This window comes from Maniola hyperantus, unplaced genomic scaffold (genome assembly GCF_902806685.2).
Source record: "Maniola hyperantus unplaced genomic scaffold, iAphHyp1.2, whole genome shotgun sequence".
Classification (NCBI taxonomy): domain Eukaryota; kingdom Metazoa; phylum Arthropoda; class Insecta; order Lepidoptera; family Nymphalidae; genus Maniola; species Maniola hyperantus.
The window spans coordinates 74613-81034 of record NW_027189027.1 but is presented as its reverse complement, the minus strand read 5'-3'; the positions used below and the strand labels follow the sequence as shown (position 1 = coordinate 81034).

General features: G+C 35.2%; 1 non-coding gene across 1 annotated transcript; it reads left to right on the top strand.

Annotated features, from left to right (window-relative positions):
• Positions 1-4208: 4208 nt before the first annotated feature.
• Positions 4209-4281, top strand: TRNAT-UGU (transfer RNA threonine (anticodon UGU)). The gene has a single exon. It is a non-coding gene; the product is annotated as a tRNA-Thr (tRNA).
• The last annotated feature ends 2141 nt before the right edge of the window (positions 4282-6422 follow it).

The window sequence follows — 6422 nt, the reverse complement described above, 5'->3', positions numbered from 1 at the left end:
GATAAAGTTTCTGTCTCATCACACCAAATAAAACTGAAAAATTTAAACGATACTCAGCAATTTGATCTGGGTTCCAAGGCCCTTGTGCATCACACATATGAAGCGATAATATATTGCACATGACCAAGTTTGCCCAAAATTCTTGTAATACAGCCTCTAAATTCACCCCAGAAAAATTCTCTAACTCTGCTCCTACTTTGAGTCGTTTATAGCACTCCTCTATGTGCCACCTTAATACATAAGCTTTACTGATATCTTCCAAAGTAAATTTTTCTCGATCAAAAAGTGAAGTCCTCTGTTTCTCCGTTGGCTAATGTCAGCACTATAACTCTTACTTTCTGTCCTTTCATTTTATTTTTTAGCTTTTCATTTTCTAATATAAAATCGAAATCTAATTCGCCAGATGCAATTCGTTCCCATAGCTTGCTATAATTTCTTTTTTGCAAGCGAAAAATAAAATCTACTTCCAAATCATAATGCTGCTGAATGAATTTTACTGAAGGATAACCACGATCATAGATAAATAATAATTTCTTTTGATTTAATGAACGCATTTGAGTGATAACTTCGGGTAATTGCTCTTCCGCCAACGTTTGTTCGCCTATATTCCAAGCCGCAAAGCGAGCACTGCAAATCAGTGAAGTACATAAATCAACAAACAAATTGCAAATGGTGGCATTGTGCCTGTTGTTCCATTTGGTTTAAAACGGCCAAACTCGGATACAATTTCCTCAGAGCTGGGTAATCTCATACCAGAACCATCTGCTGCAATAAGTCTATAGCCTCTCCAGCTCAGGTTCATCTTGATAGGCTGTTTGGATGCTTAGCTCCAATAACTCTTTAAAACCTGTATGATAAATCTTATATCTTGCTTTAGAAAAAGCTTGCTTTGAGGGTGGAACTTTACAAGTTAGTGGATCCATAAGTTCACATTCTATTCCCAAACTTTTTTTAACTAACTTTAAAATCATAGAAAATACTGTCGTAAAAGGGAGTTTTCTTGTTCGCGTGAAACTCAACACAATGGATTCTCTGAAAAGCTTTCGAGTATATTATATTTTTAATTTGTAGAATAAAATTTTTTCCTTTTTGCATGTTTCACCTAAAAAGGACACATTTTAAACTTCTTTGTTGAAATAAAATAGAAACAAAAGTGCTGTTTCCTGCGGCTTCTGGATAATTTAATGGTAAAAAATTTAGAGAGAAATTTTACACACTATCGCTTATATTTTTCCTTAAGTTGACGCCATTGCCTGAACGGATACGTTCTGTCGTATAGCTCTAACTGTTTTTAGGGGATAGAAAGGCTATATGGTTGCTAATATATTTTATTGCAAAATAAGCATTCTACATTATTTGCCAGCAAACAAAACTGCTCAATAGTTAAGTTTTCTGGACGTTCGTTTCCACTCAATTTAGCGTTTTCAAGGACAGTTTCAGCGTGGTTCGTTATATTTTGCAAGCTATTTCTCAGCATCTTTCTTCTTTGAGAAAAAACGACACGTGTTAATCTTGTTAAGGTTTCCAAATTTACTGCAAACTTTGGGGTAGGCAAAGGATTTACTGTAATTACTGAAGAATGTATTTTTGGTCTTGGAAAAAACTCTTTAGGTTCAATATCAAATTCCTTTTTTATATCACATAGCAACTGGCTTAGCACTGATAAGGAACCATAATCTTTAGAATTGGGTCTTGCGGTTACCCCTCCCCTTAAAAGAAAAAAAATGTTAGACGCTACATCGAATTAGAAGAAAAGATGATGACAATCACAAAAATAAAATCTAATGCTAAATAAAATTAAAATTATGTAAGGAAACATTTTTTTTTATCGTTACTTCCTGTGCTCAAATGCAATTTATCTTATCTCTTACTTCGTATGGGCATACTTTCAACCTTACTTATAAATAGAAATATCGTAATCTATTAAGTGCAGTCAAGGATTTAACTTTTACAAAAGTTTCGAAAAATCTCATCATAGGTAATAAAATAATCTCAAAATAGCATCATAGATATTAGATATGTATAAGCTGATGTATCGATTTCACAAATCGACTTTAAAAGATTCTTTGACCTATCAAATAGTCGTCATCATAAGTATACAGCTGTCGTATAGCATCGTCGTAAGACGGTAAATATAAGGTTTCTATTCTAAAACCCATAATAATACCTATTATTAAGTAAACATCTCAGGTATTCATATTTCCTGGACAGTCAAAATAAATCTCTCCTAGTCTTCATCTTCCTTTCAAGTTACTTCTTCACATAATACAAATAAATAAACAAATCAACAAACGCGGCGCGTACTCTCCTAATAAATATTTAACATAACATGCTTGCGAGCATTTTTCATAACACTTATAATCTTCATCAAACTTATTTCTTTCAATAAGTATTTCAATAACATTCAACTTTTCATAAAAATTCTAGGTCTTTCACTAACACCAGCGCGGTAGATAATGATCAAGAGTCTAGACAAATATATAGTTGAATGAGGAGGTACTAAGTATGCACAAAACATCGCGTCCAAATAAATAAATAACAATCATCTTCCTACGTCAGTATGTCTCAATCCAAAATAAATAATTGTATATTTTATACCTAGCACTTCTACAGCCGAAGGGTGATCAAGCCTTTGGTTTGCAGAGTCCTAATTTGTCAAAGCCGAATAAAGTCTTATATCGTTAAAACTAGCACGAAACTAGACGAAAAACGTCTGTAAGGAAAAAATTCTCCTTATTTCATATTCATTTCCTTGTATTTGCAAATTGCATCTCGAGCAAAACCATTGTCTCGTATAACAATACAAAATGTTCGGGTACGCGTGTGTCGTTGACCACGCGATGACACCGTTATAATTCTCTGAATTATTATATTTCGATTTTAACACCGAATATTTACGAAAGAAGTAAGTACCACTTATGCATTTATTAATTACCTATTATTATTTTAAACTATCCTACACACTATATAAAATCTTACAAATAAAGCACGAACGGAACTTATTAGTAGATAGTGGAGCAAGTATTATTTATTATTAAAAAAATTACCAATATTCTCCTAACCTATACGTACAAAATTAAATTATCTACCCAAAAAAAATTACAATTCCTACACATTCTACCTATTTGCCCATTACGAGAGATAAATTGCACTTACTTTAACTATTAGCGACGCATTTTATCAATCAATTTCGTGACCGCCGTGTAGTCGCCGTCGTCGTCAGGACTGGTTTTGGTCATCAGGTCCGGAGGTCTGGAGTCTGCGCCTCTTCTTTACTGCATCTTAATGGGCCGGGAACACCCTGGACTCCTCGAACTGGGCCGGGAATACCCTGGACACCTCCTAGTTGTGGCCGGGATAACCCTGGACGCACGATGATGCTGGGCCGATCAATGAAGCTTGAGATTGTCTTCTGTTCATAAGCGATTCATTTTTGAACTTATTTCTTGATGTTAGTGTTTCATACAGGACGTGGAATTATTTTCTTTTTGTTTTAGTTGAGTCTTGAATCTTGATATTCTTTTGAAAATTAAATTGTGTAGTTTTCTTCTTGATCGGTGCCCAGCCGGTGCACGCACTTAGATTAGGCATGCACCGACTGGCAAGGGTCGCCATGAGATATGTTGTGGCCGTATGGTAATAATTAAATGCGGCAACGGTGAAAGATGTTTATTGAGAGCCGTCTTATGATCTACTCGTAATGCGATCTGCTACCTCTTTTGAAACATTAATGTCAAACTCGTAAAAAATTTTATATTATTTAACCACTTTAAAAATAACACTACCGAGATATTGTAAGGCAAGTTAGCAATAACTTTGACTGGGCGCTCTATCAGCTCTTCTTCTATAACATGCAGTGCATCCGCTTCTATAATTCTATACTTTCCTTGATGCTCATTTAGCAGTTGGTCATGGTGTTTTACTAAATCTCTATCTTTTTCTATAGAAAGTAGAGACTTTGGATTATGCACCAATATTTCTCTTGTTAATGCACCATATCCAGGACCAATTTCAATGACATTAAAATTTTCCAGACTATCAGCTAAAGCGACGATTTTTTTTGTTATCTCACTCGATAAAATAAAATTTTGCCCTAGACTCTTTTTTGGCTTCAGTAAAAATTTTCTCATATTATTTTCATTATACAGTATTTTAAAAATCAGTTGACTAAAATCCATTGATAATTGTATATTATTAATGTGTTTAACGCCGGCTTAGCTCAATTGGTAGAGCAACTGACTTGTAATCAGTAGGTTGTCAGTTCAAGTCCGACAGCCGGCACTCTCGCCCATATAAGTAAAGTTGATGTCCTTTTTAATAGTAGCAAATTGGAAAATGAATGGAATGCGTTCTTCATTTGTTGACTTTATAGGCAAACTTAACAACAAGAGCAACGAAATTACCTCTAAATTAGTAATTTGCCCTCCTTTTACATCATTTCCAAGCAGTATAGAGTTGAACAATAATATTAATATAGGAGCACAGAATTGCCATCATAAAAAGTTCGGTTCTTACACAGGTGAAATTAGCGCAGAAATGTTAAAAGAACTAGGGTGTACTTACGTAATACTTGGGCATTCTGAAAGGGCCAATGAAAAAGATAGTGAAATAAAACTTAAGTCAGAAATAGCAATAGAATCAGGCTTACACCCAATTATCTGTGTAGGTGAAAATTCAGAAGATTATAAGAATGAAAAAACAAAAGAAGTAATAGAATATCAATGCAAAAACCGCTTGCCAACACACGGTGAATATACCGTAGCATATGAGCCAATATGGGCAATAGGTACAGGATGTGTACCAAGCAATGACGCAATTGCTGAGGTGATAGAGGTAATAAAATTGTGTACTGGTAAAAAACACATTATATATGGTGGTTCAGTCAGCTCAGAAAATATAGAAAACTTGCTCAGTATCTCAAATTTATCAGGAGTTTTAATTGGCAGTGCAAGCTTAGATTTCAATCACTTTTATAAAATTATACAACAAGTTGAAAAAAAGTTTTCTCTTATTAATTCTAAAAGTAGATAAAAGGGAATTACTCACTATAGGAATAGGGCTATCACGGGCGTCTCAGCAGATTCCGCTAACGCGTACTCCCTCGTCATAACGTCACGGTATCCGCTAACACGTAGCGAGATGACGGTTGTCAGAGTGACACTGGTTTCCATACAAAAGTGGTGTCATCTAAGTAGCTGACACTGATTTCCATCCAAGACGGTGTCATCCCAGTGCCCTGACTACTTGGATCCAGAAGACTTAATTTCAACCAAGTGGCTGCATAATAAAGGCTGGATTCCAGCGTCACGCGCTGGAATGACATCTTTCTTGGTGGACTCAAATCACAATGTTCGTACGGTTGTGGGCTTATAGCTAAAGTAATCTAGAAAATTAACGATATTTTATTCCCCGGTGAACGCTCTATTCTGTTTTCCAACTCTAGTTCTAAAAGAGCCATTAGAGCTATGTTGGTAGAAAGTCCGCTTGCTAATATAAGTTCATCTATATCAACAGGTACAGAGTTAATATGATCAACTATAACAGATTTTGCCTGCTGTAATTTTTCTTGTTTTTGGTTAACAGAATAGTGCTCAACATCAAATAGGTTTTTTTGCTGCGGAGGTAAACTAAACCTAACACTCTCTATTATGTCATCAGCGGATTCGATAAGCTTAGCACCGTTTTTAATTAAATAATTACTACCACTACAGCGTGAATCTAAAGGGAAACCAGAAACTGCAAACACCTCTCTCCCTTGATTTAAAGCAAAATCTGCTGTTATTAGAGAGCCAGAACGTTTCGATGCTTCAATCACTACAACACCCAGCGATAGACCAGATATAATTCGATTCCTCTGAGGAAAATATTGAGGCTTTGGTTTAGTAGCAAATGGAAGCTCAGTAATTACTAAACCACCATTCCCAGTGATTTTTTTGTATAGATCAAAATTCTCTTTTGGATACACCACATCAATTCCGCTTGCTGTAACAGCAATAGTGGGATGATTTTTGTATATTACACTGTTTGCTGCAGTATCGATTCCTTTTGCAAGTCCAGAAACAATAACAAAACCAGCTTCGCTTAAATCAAGTGCCAACTTATTGGCAAAATTTCTTCCATTCATTGAAGAGTTACGCCCACCGATTATTGCAATTATCTCACGGCTTAATAATGATATATCACCAAGTGCAGTTATTACAGGAGGACAACTAGAGATATTTCTTAAAAGATCAGGGTAATCTGGGTCACATGTGGGTATAATTTTAGCTCCAATTCTTTCTGCATTATTGATTTCTTCTCGTGCATCTTGAATGCCATACACCTTATTATTAGCCACCCTATTGAGATATTTTAACACCTCATCTAGCGATCCATGTGTTCTTAGTATACTAAAAAACTTTATTGGTCCTATAGTTCTAGCC